The sequence below is a fragment of the Acomys russatus genome, chromosome 28 (genome assembly GCF_903995435.1).
Source record: "Acomys russatus chromosome 28, mAcoRus1.1, whole genome shotgun sequence".
NCBI classification, from domain to species: domain Eukaryota; kingdom Metazoa; phylum Chordata; class Mammalia; order Rodentia; family Muridae; genus Acomys; species Acomys russatus.
In genome coordinates this window covers 7670671-7688739 of record NC_067164.1, presented here as the reverse complement: position 1 = coordinate 7688739, position 18069 = coordinate 7670671, and the positions used below count along the sequence as shown (strand labels likewise).

The following is an 18069-nucleotide window of genomic DNA, read 5'->3' as shown; positions in this document are numbered from 1 at the left end:
AAAAATGAACATGGACTGTAATTTAGAATACCAAATGAATGCTAGAATTGAAGAATACTTTTAGGGTAAGATGGAGACACATGCCGATGAAATTTAAAAGATTAAATGAAGATAGATGCTATATTGATAGGGAAAGCAGTTGAAGGGGATCTGAGCAGAAATAGCAAATCCCAGGCAGTCAGTAGTTAGTCATTTTGACTTTGTATTTTCCCACTATCATTTGGCTATTTTCATTCCTCTCCTAGGACAGAAATTCTGGTCCCAGTATTTTTCTTAAGGTTGGTTCATTGGATATATGTTATAGTACGTGGAGTTTTTCTTTCTTTCAACTAAATTAGTAGTTATAGTTATATGAGGCTAAGTTGGCTATCTTATTTCTAGATTTGGAATTTATTTTCCCATTGTCTTTTAGCTTTGAAATTTCAGGTTTTTTTTTTTTTTTTCTGGTGTTTTTCTGGTGAGCTTCTTTCTTTTCAGGAATCCTTTCCAATGTGCCACATAAAAGTACAGGCAAGTAAATAGTCATTTTCATTTTTTTTTTTCGAGAGCAACATCGTGAATATTTTTTAAATTAATTAATCCATTCACCTAATGTCCCAATTGTGGCCCCCTCCCTATTCTCCTCTGGGTTGCACCCTCCCTCCCTCTTCCCAAATCCTCCCTCCACTCACAAAAGCACCCCACCCCCACCACCCCCACCACTGCCCCGGCGCACCATCACCACCTACCCATCCCAGCATATTAAGTCATATCAGGACTGAGCATATCTTCTACCAAGGTCGCCTGGCAAGGCGGCCCCTCCAAGAGGAAATGATCAATCAAAAAACATTCAACAGAAAACAAAACAAAACAAAACAAAACAAAACAAAACAAACAAACATTCAACAGAATCATTTGTCAGAGACAGTGCCAGATCCCCTTATTCAAGCAATCAAATGAAGACCCTGGTTCCCATCAGCTGCGTACATATTGGGGGCCTAGTTCCAGGCCATGCCTGGTTCTTTGTTGGTGCTTCAGTATCCAAAAGCCCCCTTGGGCCCTGGTTAGTTGGCTCAGTAGGTTTTCTTGTGGAGCTCCTATCCACTCTGGGTCCTTCACTGCACTCTTTCACAAGGCTCCCTGCATTCGCTCAGTGTTTAGCTGTGAGTCTCAGCATCTGTCTCTATCTTTTCTGGGTGGGACACTAATGAGCTTTCTTTATATGGGACAACTTTTTTTTAACTTTCTTTTTTTTTTTTTTTTCTTTTTTCTCTTACAGCTTATTTTATATCTATATAGTTTGTCTTTCCTTGGTTTGGGAAAGTAATATTTAATGATGCTATTGAAGATCTGATTTATGCCATTGACTTGGGATTCTTCTCCCTCATTATGTCTATAATTAAACATTTGCCTTTACATTGTCTCACATTTTCTGTATACCCCTGTACCTCTTTTTTTTTTTTTTTTTTTTTTTTTTTTTTATTTCATGCTGGCTTGGTCTAGATGCTTAACCTTAAAATTGAGTCCTGATATTCTATTTTGTGCTTGATCCATTCCACTGTTTTAAATATGTTATATTGTGGGGTTTTTTTTTTTTTTTTACCTACTTTTTTCTCTTGTAGTTTTTTTTTTTTTTACTATCTTATGTATTGATAATTTTAAACTCAATGAACTAAAGATTTTATTTGAACAGATTTAAACATTATGGATGGATACAAGTGCCCCCACTTTGCTCCTCTATTCTTTCCCTCTTATCCAGGTATTACCCACATACCTATTCGTTTCGTTCTCTCTGTCTCTCTCTCTGTTTCTGTCTCTCTCTCTCTCTCTCTCTCTCTCTCTCTCTCTCTCTCTCTCTCTCTCTCTCTCTCTATTTTGAGACAAGATCTCACAATATATTTTGGCTAGCTTGGCACTGACTATGTACCCTAAGCTGCCCTCAAACCCACAAAGGTCCATCTGTCTGTATTCTGGGTACTGGAATTAAAGGTGGGTGGCATGTCACCCTGGTTTGTTCCACATACTGAGCTTTCCTTCTCAATAGGAAGCTTTTTTCAAGGCAGCAAGGAAAGTACATGTACATTTGATTCGTGGAACACGCAGTATATGATAGTGCTCTATGGAATTAGCCGTATCTTTATTTCTTGATTGATATTTAAAATAGCTGCTATCTTTTCCTGCTTGAAACTGAGATTTGTGGTTTTATTCTACTTGTAATACATTGGTTTGGGTTTTGTAGTTCGTTTATTGGGTTTTAGAACTCCATCTTTATTTTGACTGGAGACTCCTGAAATGGCTTTATTTCATGAGTTCCATTATCAAGTCCAGGACTGTCTTTTTCATTTCCATTAGCTTTATGTTTTTGTTTTCTTGAGCAACAATCTTTAATTTCATTTAGCGCTCTCTCTCTCTCTCTCTCTCTCTCTCTCTCTCTCTCTCTCTCTCTCTCTCTCTCTCTCTCCCTCCCTCCTCCCCCCCTCTCTGTTTCTAAAATTCTTTAGATCTTCAATGAAATTTATGATTATTATTGTAAATTCCTTTTCTTTGGATTCCTTTAAGTAATTTTCACTTGCATATGTTTCTACAGAACTAGTAAGTTGTAGAGAGATGTTATTAGGGTGAACTTTCATGTTGTTTGTGGTTTTGTGAGTGGTGTATTTGTAAGTAAACATTTTGTTTTTATTATTACACATTTTTATTATCATTGTTATTATGTTTCAGATATGGATCGAGTAGACTAGGGAAGAAAAGAGTGTGTGGGGGCAGGATGGGGATAGAGCCATGCATGGCATAGATCGAACAAACTCAGGTAGACAGATGAGCTTGCTCTGGTAAGATGACTGAGTAGCAGGCCGCAGACTGGTTTGCGGGTTATATCCAGCTTAGCAGAGAGGTTGGATATGATGAGGGAGAAGCCTTTAGTTTGTGAGAGGCAGGGCCAGTCCTTGATGAAGCCTTTGACTACTTATGATGGCTTGAGCATATACAGTGAAACCAGACAAATTGGGAAGGGCAAGTGGAAGAAGGTTCAGAAAAATTGTGAGGCAGACAGACCATGGGTAAGTTCTGCATTCACATTTGCCTGGGAAATACTTACCTCATATGTACAGGAAAAAAAAAAAAAAAAAAAGCAATGATTTATACTTAATTATTATTTAGGTCAAGAAAATATTCTTAGAGTTAAAAAATTAGTAGCTATTTTCTTTTAAATTTTATATGTTTATATTCATATGGAAAAGGGTAGAATTAACAGCAAATAAGTGCATCTTCTAGACTAATATGATAAGTGGGAGAATTGCTGTGGAAATTTGCAGTGAAGGGTTCCTTCAGGAGTAAATATCACACTTACCGTTTTCATTTCGTTAACAAACTGAGGAAGAAATAGCAGTAATAAAACCTATTTTCTTTTTAAGCTATTATTTTCATACTAATAGGAGATCTATTCAATTTATCATGTTGGTGATTTGAATTGGTGCAAAAAAATGACAAAATTAACGTTTACTTTTTTTCCCTTTTTTATTGACAATAGATTTCTTCTCTCACAGAATACATCTTGACCTGTTTCCCTTCCCTCCACACTTCCATACTTATTCCTGTACTCCCTATGCCTGTGAGCCACTTTTTGTCTATTAGTGTAACTGACTTTCTTAAATATTTTAAAGGTATTTATGCTATAATTATACCATTGAAGTTATTTATACATAGATTGAATCACCTCATTCTCTCTCTCTCCCCCTCTCTCTCTCTGTCTCTGTCTCTCTCTTTGTCTCTCTCTCTCTCTGTCTCTGTCTCTCTCTCTGTCTCTCTGTCTGTCTCTCTCTGTCTCCCCCCCCCTCTCTCTCTCTCACACACACACACATTATTTCTGATCAATGGTAAAGTCAAAGCTAAATTCCTGTTATTAAAGAGTTAGTTTTATAAAATATGGTTGGGGAAAAGTTTTCTTTGCCATGAAATATCAAAAGAACAAAAAGTTATCTTGTATTTTAATTAAATTGGAAATAAGACTTTGCATTAAATGTTAAAAATAGCTGATGCAGTTCTCATATTAGCTGTCCTATGGAATAAGGTTGGATAAGCCATTTTTATGATTGTTTCATTTGTTTTCAGTAGTTTCGGGGCTACTTACACACTGCCTTAAGGTGCACCGTGTCTTCCTGTGTTCTATGCCCTGGAACTGGAATACTAAATACACATCTCCAATTTTCCCAGAGCTATAGCTCCTGCAGAAAATGGCCAATAGTTTTTGCGATCTCCCCGAGGCTTTTATTAACATGCTGCTAGGTCTCTGTGACTGCACAGAGGGATGTTGCTGGTGGTCCAGCTGGCCAATTTATTGAAACCAGGACAAAACCCCAGTTTCTATTTAATTATCTGTGACATTGCTATAACCCTAAGAAATTGGGTTGCCTGGTAATTTTGCAGCATTGCTGAATTTGTTACAAGGTGAAAATGGTGAATTCAAGAATTTCATTGAGTTACAATCCTGGAATGAAACTTTAATGCCTACCTCATTCATCCTCTGGCTTTAATCCCAGGCCTGCAAGAAAGTAATCCCAAAAAGTTAGATAGTTTATTTCTATCTTTTAGGCATGAGAATCTACAATCCTATTTGGAACCTAAGTTTCATGTCTCTTGGTAGTATTGGTCAGAACGCCTTTTACAAGAGCTGTCCTGGCTTTGAATAAAGTAATATTTATTATTGAAAGTAGACTGAATGTTTTGTATGCATTATCCTTATGTTGATGGTTGTTGTTTACATAAAGGAAAATATGTTAACAATGACAACAACAACAACTTGCCCTTTGAACACTTGTTTGTGATGTGAGGTACTTCCAAGTCCCATGTGATTCCTCTCTGATATCTGCTTCACAGATGTGTGTCCTGTTCTCATGGCAAGAATGTAGATTCCCATAATATTTGCATTGAGCTTACTAGAAAACCTTCCAAATATTACATTACGAAAAGTTTCCTCCAGATAAAACCCCAGTTATATATTTTTAAATCCATTAACTATTACAAATTTATATTTTTCGTTAAGTAGCTATTGGCTTATTAATGTGCAGTTAAATCTTTCTGTCTGTCTATTTATCTTTTTATTGTTATAATTGTTGGTTCTATGTCTCTCTCTCTCTCTCTCTCTCTCTCTCTCTCTCTCTCTCTGTGTGTGTGTGTGTGTGTGTGTGTACATATCAGAGTGTCCCTGTGGAAATCAGAAGGCAGTTTATAGATAAGTTCTCTCTTTCCACCATGTAGGTCACAGTGATTAAGCTCAGGTCACCTGGCTTAGCAGCAATTGCTTTTACCTGTTGAACCATCTCTAAAGGCCCATAAATTATCTATATTTAAGTCTATTTAAAATTCAGTTAGTATAGCATGAACAGAATTGATATAGAAAATTGGAATTAAAGAGAGATAGATATTAGAAATAACTGTTACTGAATATTTTCTTATGGGTTTCTAAATATCCTAAAATAGAGTATACTAAAAAAAGTATTGCTTTCTGAAAGATCCTAAATATTAGTAATTAAATTCATAAATAAATCTTATAAGTGCAAAAATCTTTTATTACTCTTGTATCATAATATACCTTTTCTAAAATTCAGAAATATAAATTAAACATTTTTTTCAAATGAAACTAGTTATTTTTTCAAATTTTGAAATACTTTGATTTATTAACTGGCACATTTATTTCTTCTGGGCAAGCACACATGCATATACCCAGAGTTATATACACAATACACACAATAACATTCCTGTTTGGGGAGGTCTATTATTGTGTTCTCTCACCTCAGCAATTACAGTTGCAGAAAGCTGATTGTGCAGTGTGGTACCCAATTAGAATTAAATCAATACCGATGTCCTAAAACATAAAGTTGGGAGCTGAAAACAATCTATGAAAATGGTAGATGGTGGGATTTCTATGAGATAATCTGGGAGTTGCATCTAGGGAAGTAATAATGGTGCAAGATGGATGGGAGCACCGAGCCAATTGGTCGCACGATGGATGGGAGCATCAAACCAATTGGTCTCATTATTGTTAACACCTACTTCACTTCTAAGCAGAGTTCTCACTGATTAGCGCCTTCATTTTTAAAATCATACTTTTGTATACTTCATAATCATTTTGTCACAGTCTCAAAAGAAATTTCAAAGCTAACCGGGGATCAGAACTGAAGAAACAAACAGAAATACTAGTATATCCATGCAGTGCCCAAAGCTGGACATTTCTTTGAGAATTTCAAAGGTTGTTATTGATGAAAAACCAACATATCAAGAGTGTCCTTAAACGTAATTTAACCTACGAGTACGAGATCAAAACTCATATGTGGCTGTGAAGTAGAAAACAATTCAGTTTTGTAAAGAACATGAATGTTTCCCTTGGGATTTACTGTCATCCAGAATTCACTGAGAAACTAATACTGAAAAAAAAAATGTCAACTTAAAAATCTCTAGTAAAGATTTATCTGAAAACTATAATCTTGTAGATATTCTCTGTGGCAAATTTAGTAAATGAATTATAGTTCCAAATAGTATTATGATTTTAGATGAGTTCATTGAAACAGAAAGTTTGTATTGAGTGGGAATCTGAAGCCATCATGAACACAAAGCTGTGAGGAATACACATGAGGGGGTGGTGGTAACTACAGTAACGTACATGGAAAAGCATGAAGATCCTATTCTTTAGAAACCTCTAAAGTGCTACAAGATCCCTCCTCATCTCTTTTGAGGTGTTGCACTGCTTTCCTCTCTCCCTCTCCCCATCCTTATACCCTTTCATTCTCTTGTGTTCATAGAGAAGTTTTAACTTCTAGCGTTGGTTAAGTACATACATATGAACCACAGACCTACAACCTCCTTAACTTCCTCAGTGTTCAAGTGAAACCTACAAAAGTTTAATCTTTATGAAAATATATGCTAAAAGTCTTATTGTTTATTCACTGTGTGTAATCTGTGTGGTTTTTTTTCCAGTAGCTTATTCTAATATTTTCTTTTCTCATTGACTTAAAGTACTTTTGAAGTTGTAGGTCGTAGTTTCTCAATTTTTTGTGTGACCATATATACACGCACACACACACACACACACACACACACACTCACACACACAAACACAGACACACACACGTGCATGTATTCAAAAATAAGGAAAAATTTTAGACCGTTGATGATTTAAAGACATTTCTTCTACCCAGTGACTAAACACACATATATATGTGTGCTCCAAAGTTCACAAAAACTTTGTTCTTTTGCCTTCGATTATGTTGCACATAATTTTTAAAGGCTTAATATTTTAGTAAGTTCATTTTTTTCATAGGTATTATATTTTATTTTGTGGACTCTATTTCTTTATTTCTTGTGAATTTCATTATTTCTATTTTAATAAGTTAATTTTTGTCACAACTTTATCATTTCTATATTTCAAGTTTGTTAGCTTTATTAAGAAATCTTTAATATAACAAATTCGAATATGTATATAAATAAAACACAGTAGTTTCTCTATAAAATTCAATGTCTACCTTTAGAATATAGTTATCATTCTAAAACACATCTCTCCCTTAAAATGAAAACCCTCTTTAGGATGTGTAGAAATGCTCCAGTGATTAAGAGTACTACGTCTCTTCCAGGGGTGCCCGGTAAATTTATAGTTTCTATATTTCAGTTCATAACACTTTTAACTATAGTTTTAGGAGTTGTAATACTCTTCTGGACTCTGGATCACTAGGCATTTTGTGATACACAGACATATATACACATAAAATATTAGTACACATAGAACAAAAAACCCAAAAAATAAAAATAAGAAACTACATTTGTATTCCTCACTTATAATGTTATTGTGTGTGTGTGTGTGTCTGTGTATGTGTGTGTGTGTGCGACATTTTACTACTAGCTCATTTCATTCACTGGATTAAAAAAAACTATCAGTGTTTAATGTTTCAATAATATGTTTTCACATTAATAAATAAATAATATTTCATCACATTGATATCACACTTTATTGATTTCACCATTAATGTGTATTATGTTTTATCAGTGTTACTTATGTTGTCTAGTTCTATGTAAAAATGGTATAAACTAATTTCATTTTCAGTAAGGGAACATTAGTTGAAATATGTCCCTACCAGACGGGCAAGTCTCTGGTACTTTTCCTAGACTGAAGACTGATGCTACAAAACTGTAGGCTGAAAAGGCGTAAAGGCAATATAGTAAGTACCACCTATCCATGACCTCTGCCTGAGCTCCTGGATCCAGTGTCGCACCTGGAAGTCCTGTGTTGATTATTGTAAGTGATGAAATATAAGCTGTAAACAGAAATAGAACCTTTGCTACCCAAGGTGATTTTGTCTCATACTTCATTCACAAAAATAGAAACCCAAACTAAGATAATACTGCTATGTCCATTTATAACTAATTCGTTTTGTATATATACAAATGTAAAGATGGAATTTCTGGGTTATATGGTAACTCTCGGGACATTTTCTTAAAGTGCCTATGTTAGTTTACACTCTCAACATCAGTGATGAGGTTTCTGATTTTTTACATTTTTTCCAGAACTTGCCTATCTTCTTGATTAAAGCAATCCTGGTGGGTGTGAAGCAGTATGTAATTGTGGTATTGATTTGCATTTCCCTAATGATGAATGGTGTTAAATGTTTTTCATTTAGCTTGCTTCTCAAGGGAAAGAAATTCTGTATTGCTTCCATGCCCTAAATCCATTATTTTATACAGATACCTTAGTTTCAGGTAGTCAAAGGAAGAAGGAAACCTAGCCATTATAATTCAATGTTTCTCTAAAAAGTACAAGTGTACAAGTATACTTCTACAATACTTAATAGACCTCTTCTCTTAAAGAATTCACAAAGGCTAATTGAAATTACTTTATCCTTATAATTAATTGAAAACAAGCATAGTGTGTGTGTGTGTGTTTAACATTGGTGCTCAGTCTACTCTCAAATTTAGATAAAATGGCTTAAATTACAAACTCAATCAAGATACATGAGTAGTGGGTATAGATATATATTTTGTTTGATCTAAAATGTGGGATGGACAACTGCCTCATGTGAGGGTGTGTGATATTTGTCTGCTAGAAACTGTCTCTTTTTAAAACTCTTTTATTAAATTTTTACATATACATTTATATTGTTACACATATATATGTACAATAAACTACCTACAGCAAGAGGAAACATGAAATAATCAGGATATATATATATATATATATATATATATATAGTGATTTGGCTATTTGTTTTTTTAAATTTTTTATTAATTTATTCTTGTTATATCTCAATGGTTATCCCATTCCTTGTATCCTCCCATTCTTCCCTCCTTCCCATTTTCCCCTTATTCCCCTCCCCTATGACTGTTCCTGAGGGAGATTTCCTCCCCCTGTATATATGCTCATAGGGTATCAAGTCTCTTCTTGATAACCTGCTATCCTTCCTCTACCCAGATCTAGCCAATGGATGGAACATTCTCCACAGTTGAGTGGAGAGGGGGGTATGACTTTCACATGAACTCTGGTGCCTCATATTTGACCATGTCCTCTAGATGAGGAGGCCTGGTGGCACTCAGAGGAAGGATTTTGCTATTTGTTTTGGCAGCCTTGAAGAAAGCATCTTTCTTATCTTGGTATGTCTAAATTTCTGAATGTAAATTAATATCTATCAAATCTTATCATTATCAACTTAAAACATACGTCTAGATCTAAAAAAAATCTTAATCCATAAACAACTAAGCTTAATTGTTAAACTAAACTATCTGGTCTTCAACCCCATCAGAGACTGTTTGCTGCCTGAACAGTCACCCAAAACTCCTGCCCAATATATCTGACAGACATATTTAAGGGAAATGGGGTATCATTCTTTTAAAGTTTCTTCCAGCTGATTTGGGGCAAATAATACCTCTGTAGGGGCTAAAGTAAAATTGTGGAAATGAGGGTGTGTGTGGTTTTTCCTCTAGAAAGGGAACTGCCTCATCCTGGGGCATGATCTTTGCCAGTTGAAAACATCCTATAAGGCCATGGAAGACTATAAATAGCCCCAAAATCAAAGAGAGATATTTTTTGCTTGGTTCTGCTAATTTCTCTGCTTTGAGATGCAGAGAGTAACGCTCTAGAGAATCCTTTCAGGTTCCTGTTGCTGCTGTTATGGTTGCTTTTGCTGAATTGCTGGTTTGCTGTTTAATGGGTCTGCTGTAATCATTATGACAAAGAGTGGAATGGCCTCAAGGAATGGAGTCTAAAAAGGTCTAACTCTCCTGTGCCTATTTTTTAAAGGTATTTTTATTATGTTTATTTTTAACGTATACATTTATATTATTACAGATGAATAAAATAAATTACATACAGAAGGAAGAACCATGAGGCAATCAGGAGTTTTATAAATGTTACATTCATAGTGATTTGGCTATTTGTATTTGGCTAATTGGGAGTAAACATCTTTCCTACCTTGTTGGGTCTAATTTTCTGAATGGAGATTACTATATATCATATTTCATCCTATTAACTTAAATTTTTTATCTTGATCTAAAAACATTTTAACCCCTAATCTACTAAGCTTAATTGAAAGACTGAACTATCTCGTCTTCAACCCCATTAGAGATTTGCGAAGGAATAAAACTTAAATACCTGAGTGAACCAGAAGTGCAGGTTAGCAACTTTCAAATGAAAAAATGACTGAGACAGTTTACTGCCTGAACAGTCACCAAACACTCTTTATAATGTTGGAGAATCATCTTCAGCCTTCTGGCCCAATGTATCTGACAGACATATTTTCATGGCAGGAACTTTTGAGGACTTGCTTACCCTGTCTTAGCAGAGTTCTCCTATCTAGGGTCAGTGGGTAGGAAGGAAGGTGGAGGAATTAAAGAAGCCCAAAAAAGTAGGTTTAACAAGATCAAAGCCTACATAGAAATAAATAGAACCTCCGGGTTTGTAAGATGTTGCCAAGATAAGTTACCATTGCCAGTATACATTTTAAATATGTATAAACATAGTTAATTAGTTTTCCAAGTTAACTACTAAATTAGAAATTCACAAATACACTCATAAGGTAAACTAAAGGAGCTGAACTTAAAGAAACTGTAGGAAACACTATTATAAATCTAGGGACAATGGGTTTTTTTTCTCTCAAAATGTCTATGTTGAAATCTGAACCCAAAGTACATCAAAATAAAAACTCATTTGGTAAAAGTGAGTTTACAGAGATAATCTTTATTAGTGTCATTAGGGTGGAGTTTCATCCAATATGACTAGTTTTCAAGTAAGTAGGAGATATTTACACACAGATAAAGGACCAAGGGACTGAGAACAGATAATAATGGCAGACCATATTTCTTACATAGCATTGGTTACTATTATGCTGTGTTATAGAAGGAATAATTTATCTGCGCTTAGTGTTCCAGAGGAATAAATGTCAATGGTGGCAGTCCTGAGGCATAGACACAAGAAGTGAGCATGGCAGCAGGAGCTGGAAGCTGAAAGTTCTATCTTAAACCAGAGGCACAAACAGAGAGTGTAAACTGACAGTTGCCTAACATTTTAAAATCTCAAATCCCACCTTTAGTGGTGTATACCTTCCAGCAAGGCAACACCCCATAAACCTTCGAAACTGGGTGACACAGTTGCAATAAACAATGCCATAAAAATGGAGAACATATTTTATTTAATTGCCATAAAAAATGGAGAATATTTTGTTATTCAAACACTGCATGCCTCTTAGGAAGAGCCCATCTAGTTCACATATTTTCAACTTTGTACTTGCAAAAATATGAGACAATGCATTTTCTTTATTGAAAATGCCCTTGTGACCCTGCAATCTAAATCAGAAAGGTATGAAAATCAATTAATCTTTTTAATGTATCCTTCTTTGGTTTCGCTTCCATTACTTGGTCCCTTACATAACTCTTGTAGATTGACTTTTTTGTTGTTGCTGTTTTGTTTTGTTTTCAAACCTGCCTTGAACTACAGAATAAATGTTGACTTTCTACAATACTGACATGATGTTAAGCCCCCATCTGCTCCTGACAGGTATATTTTTTTCATAGACAAGAACATTTTATCCAGTGACAGAACATGTCACAAAGCAGTAACCTGCCAGAAGCATTAATATATCTATGGCAACAAGATAGGAATGCCATTTACTGCTAAAGTTCAGATCAACAGCTCTGTGAAAGAGGATACAATGCTAACACCGTAAGAACTACTTTACTTAAGGCATAAAAATGTGATTTAAAATTTTATCTTTATAAAAATTATGTTTCAAAACATATAAAAGATAGTGTGTTAATAGACCTATGTCTTTGCTAAGTTGTCAATTGTCTTTTTGTTTGTTAAAAAGGCAAGACAATTTAATAAAATTGGTAAGACCAGAAAAGAAAACAATGTGGAAGGAAAAATTTAATTCCCTTATTTTTATTTCTAGTTTAAATCATGTATATTATTTTCTGTGAAATAATTAAATAAAACTTTGCTAAGCATCAAAATTTAAGTAAGTATAGAAAGGAACTGTGTCCTTTGTCATCACCACCATGTCTGGTATGTAAACATCTACTGATTTTAGACTGATTGTGTTCTGAAACTAAAATATTCTTGATTTTCATTTTGCTTAAAAAATAAGAAAATGTAAATTTTTACATAAGCGTTTCACAGTGTTTCAGTTATATTTAACTCTCTGTTTTATAGATAACATATCAATTTGTTTTTATTACTCCAAAATGAAAACGCCAAATACAGAAGAATGCTTGGCACTTTCAGAAATTCTGCTTCAAATTTCCAGCATTTGACTATTTATATATTTAGCAATTATTATGCATAAACTGTAGCAAATTAGAGATTTCATTTTTTTTATGTCCATGGATGTATTTTGGTAAAAATTCTACCTTCTATTGCATTAAAAAAATCTATTTCCATTCAAATTCTTACCTATATCCCCAAACATGTTTATTTTTTTCTATTTTCCTCAGATGAGATAAAATATCTGATACTCTTCTGAAGGTATTGCTAGGTTTATTTTTGTTTATTTTCTTTTACTGAAAACAGATGTTTTAAAAAATTCAATGTATTCTTGAAGAAAACACGTGTATAGATGCTTTGGAGAGTGGCATGTGGAATTGGGACTCAAAGCAAAACTTCAGAATTGAATCTAAAATGTAGTTTATCAGTTTGAACACATAGTTACTTTTGTGGGAGAGGATAGTGAGGAAAAAAGGATATGCCTTCCTACTGATTTTGATATGGATCTAATTTACTCCAAATAATGAAATTTCATCTATAAAAGTTGAGCTGTCCAAGTCCATTTTTTCAATAATGTTAGGGCTTTATTAGGGACTCTCAGGTTTGTGCAATGTTCAGCATATGTTGATCTTATTTGTATATTTATAGTTTTTCCATATGATTTTAGTTTTGGTAACACCAGAAAAATATGTGAGAGGCAAAAATTCTCTTCCTTATTTTAATTTCTAGTTTAAATTATGTATATGATTATTCTGTTAAATAAATTAAAAAATAGCAGATCGTCAGAATTTTATTAAGTTTAGAAAGGAACTGTGTATACCTATTTGTATACTTATAGATCTTTATATTTATAGTTTTATTTATTGTTGTTGAACAATATTAAAATTCTTAAAACTTCATATTCTTTTCATAGCCATTTGTTTTTGTAAATTTTTCTTTATTAATTTGTATTTGTAAAGGAAATACAAAAGGCATCCAAAGTAGATGGAGGAAAAGTAATGGGTGGGAGAGAGGGTGGGGAGGAGTGAGGATCTGGTGGGTGGAGAGAGGAAGAAGGCTTGTGAAGAGATCTTGGAGAGAGAACAGAAATCTGGAAGGAGAATATCTCGGGGACAGAAAAGGCTCTTGGGAGTCTAGAGGAGCAGTGACATTAGCTAAGATTCCAAGCAACTGGTGCTGTGGAGCATAAAGTTGGCACTTCCTGTAGTCAGTTGTGACTCCCTGATTTGGGGGGGGGGTACACCAAAATTACAGATAAAACCTCCCACTGAGAATGTGTCTTGTCTATAAGAAGCAAAAGGACAAAGACAGAACAGAGATTGAGAGACTGGCAAACCAGTGAATATCCCAGAATGAGACCCACTGCCATGGGAGAGGGCTGAGCACTCTCACTATTAATGATATACTCTGCTATGCTTGCAGACAGAAGTCTAGCATAACTGTCTTCCGAGAAGCTTCATCTGACATCTGATGGAGAGAGCTGCCAAGATACAAGGCCAAGCTATGGCTCAAGATTGAGGAGTGCTGTGGAAGAGTGGGAGGAAGCATAAAGAGGGCCAGAGAGGTACATGAGACCACAAGAAAACCTACAGAGTAAACCAACCTGGAGCTCCCAGAGACTGAGCTACCAGCCAAGGAGCTTGCATGGACAGATCACGCTATACATATATAGCAAATGTGCTGCTTGTTCATCATGTGAGTCTCCTAACAATAGGAGTAGGGGTTACCAACCGCAGGGTCACTTTCCCAAAGCTGTGCTGCCTTATCAATCCGAGGTGAGAGAGGATGTGCTTAGTTCTGAAATGACTTGAGATACCAGGGTGGATTGTTACCCACTGGGGGCCTCCAGTTCAGTGGGGGGGGGAGGGAAGGAGAGGGGAGAATAGGAGGAAGGGTAGTGTGGGATTGGGAGAAAAGAAGGGAGGGGCTGGGATTGGGAGGTAAGTGATTAAATAAATAAATGGAGAAAAAATGACTTATGTTTTACATAGGGATGTTTTCCTTCCAATGCCCAACTTGTCTCTCCTGTACCTACAGGGATAAGACAGTATCAGAATCACTGGAACTCGAGTCATAGATGACCAATAACTCCATGGTGGTTGTAAGCCAACATGTGGGTGTTTGAAACTGAAGACAAGTCCTCTGCAAGAGCAACAAGTGTGCTTAACCACCAAGCCATTTCTGTAACCCAAAATTTTATACGAAACTATCATCTCTTTGTTTTTTTGCGATTTTAACTTAGTTTTATGAGTATTTGTTACAGATTTCTGAATTCTGTATTGAAATTCTTAGTAAATATTTAGATCAACAGTCTTTTTTTCTTAAATATATGTCACATTCTTGTCTCATTTTTCTTGTAGCAATCACAAATTCCAGAATGGTCTTGAATATAAGTACTGGAAAGAAATGCACTTCCCTGGATTGGAATAAAGGTGTTCAGATCCTCAGTGAATATAATGCTAGTAGTTACATATTGTTGATCATGCCTTAGTGAACCGAGAATAATCTAAGTTTTTGTTGCTTAAACTTTTATTAGAGTAAGGTGTTATACTATTTTGAATGTTTGTTCTGTATATCTTCTGTAATCATTGCAACTTCCTATTTATTTGTATCTTATTCAATGGGATTTAAATGTTAACTTAGGCTTTCATATCTGGAATAAATTAAATCAGTTGTCATTTACACATTGTTGAGTTTTATTTGCTAATTATTAGATGACAGAAACCCATCTGTGCTCATGAAGGATTTCAAGTTTTAATCTTTCCTGTAATTTCCTTAACTAGTTTAAATATTTGTGTGAAGGCGTTGCTATAAAATGGATTGGGGCATGATCCCATTCTTATTGCTGGAGGAAATAATGGAAAATTGGGGCTGTTGCTTCTCAAATTTGTAGTAGATTTGACCTGCAGAAAAGCTACCTATGTAATAGTGTTTTCACAAATGTCAACAAGTAATTCTATTTATTTATATTACTTGCACATGTTCAGACTATGCTCCTATTTATTTCGTAATGAATTATTTTTCTTCTTCATTGAAACCATTCGGATGATAATTTTTATTTCTGTGCAATGAAAATACAGCACAGTGCAGCAGTGACAAGCTTTTTCAGGTGCTTGAAATCTAGAGTCATGTTCTCCAAGTTTAGGGGGGAATGAAAAGAACCATTTGCCGTTGGCTGGTTCCCAGGCACGGTTTAGGCCATATGAACATCTATGTCAGCTTTCTTTAGCTCAAATGACAAAATATATAGTTAAATACATCTTTTCTGAGATAGACAAAGACTGTCTTCCATTTTGGATAAGGACTGCCTTCCTTATATGGGACACAAGAATACAAGTTTTATATCTCTGACATGAACAGTACAAATTACGGCCTATGACTGACTCACTTCCCAAGGGACCCGGTAAATAACTGGGAATATAAATTTTTGGTGGAGATAGAAGTTATTTCTCTTGGCGAAAGAAAGAGATGATTTGAAATAAGGACATTTGGTGCACATCCCAATAATTCGATCAGTAAACATGACACACTGTGAACATGAGAAGAAATGTAGAGCACAAACTATTTATAAACTGAGATGGGTACTTACCTAAATAAACTACACCTGCCCTAGGATGGCACTGCTTATCGACTAGCTACTAAACCTTTCTACTTTCTGAGCTCTTGCTCTTTACCTTCCTTTCAATCCCCTTCTCCAGATATCAAAACTCTAGTTATGCTTCCCAGACAATGGACACGAGCTCTAAAATTAACCCAAGATATAGTTAGCTCACAACTTGCAGAATTCAAACTACCCATAATTATGGGTACAATCCTAACCACGGCACTAACTTTAATAGCACTGTTAGACTTATATGTAATGATTTCCGTGGTTGTATACGGCATAATTTCTCTTAAGTCAAAGCCAAGTCTTTGGTTTTGCTTTTTATTTTTTTTCTGTTGTAAGTGTGGGCAATGATTTCCAATCTCTTTTTTTCTAGTGTGTCTAAGTGTGGTTTTGGCACTGTCAGTATGTTGTGAAGCTATTTTATACATGAATATAATGCATTCTGATTATCAAACTTCATATCTACATACATATAACACACATGTATTTAAAAAATAAAATATGAAAAGGAAAATGATTTATATGTATTGTAGAAGGAAGAAGTTTTCTTTCTATATTAAATAATGCAGAAAAAAATTTTTTTATTAATTTATTCTTGTTACATCTCAATGTTTATCCCATCCCTTGTATCCTCCCATTCCTCCCTCCCCCCCCCCATTTTCCCATTATTCCCCTCCCCTATGACTGTGACTGAGGGGGATTACCTCCCCCTGTATATGCTCATAGGGTATCAAGTCTCTTCTTGGCTACCTGCTGTCCTTCCTCTGAGTGCCACCAGGTCTCCCCCTCCAGGGGACATGGTCAAATGTGAGGCACAGAAAATTTTTATGTCGACAGTTTTCCTTAACCAGTTTGTTCCTCAATGACTGACACAGAAAGACCATAATTTACTTTTAAGTTGTAAGCACTATGCTGGAAAGATTCTGAGATACACTAATCCTAGTGCCTTTAAATCCCACATAAAATCCAGTGATTTGCTAATCTGCTGACTGCAGGGGAGCTTCTGCTCCTGTAGTCTGTTTCTGCAGCCATTTGCTCACAGCCAGCCACCTTGTATCATGGCAACACCTCTCTCTCTGGCTACCATTCCTCCTGCTACTGCTCTGCTGCTTTCTACCACTGTCATATCTGTTATCTCCTATTGCCTCCTAAACCCAAGCCCAAGAACCTAAACCTCTGTCTCCATCTCTTATACCCAGTCATAGGCTTAAGCATCTTTATTAGTCAATCAGGGATAATGGGGAAACGTTTTTTATCATCACATGGTTACAGGAGATAGTTCAGCATTTATAACAATGCCCATGGCAGGGCGGTAACCAGATCTCATGGCACTGAAATCAGCATTTGATAACACAGTTGGACCTTCTTCGAACATATATTTTTTTTTCACATTCCATTAAAAATATAGAATGATAATCTATTTTACATTACAAAACTAAAAATTGAACTCATATAAATGTTGAAAAATGTTTTACTAACATCACAGACAAAATTGTTTCTTACATAAAAACAGTTAAAATTTATCACAGAGGCTGCAGAAGTCCACAGTTAAGAGTACTGGCTGTTTTTTGAAAGGACCTGCTTTTAGTCCTCACCTTCATATAACATCTCCCAAACCCTTGTAGTCTCAGTTTTAGCTAATCTGACATACTGTTCTGGCCTTTGCAACTCTTTAAAACACACCAATTCAAATAAACTCACACAGCTACCCCCACATACCCTTCAATTAATACATCTTAAAAATCAA

The 18069-nt window shown here is 35.2% G+C and overlaps 1 pseudogene; it reads right to left on the bottom strand.

Annotated features, from left to right (window-relative positions):
• Positions 1-18069, bottom strand: part of LOC127210480 (activated RNA polymerase II transcriptional coactivator p15-like) — a 174505-nt pseudogene that overhangs the window by 152499 nt on the left and 3937 nt on the right.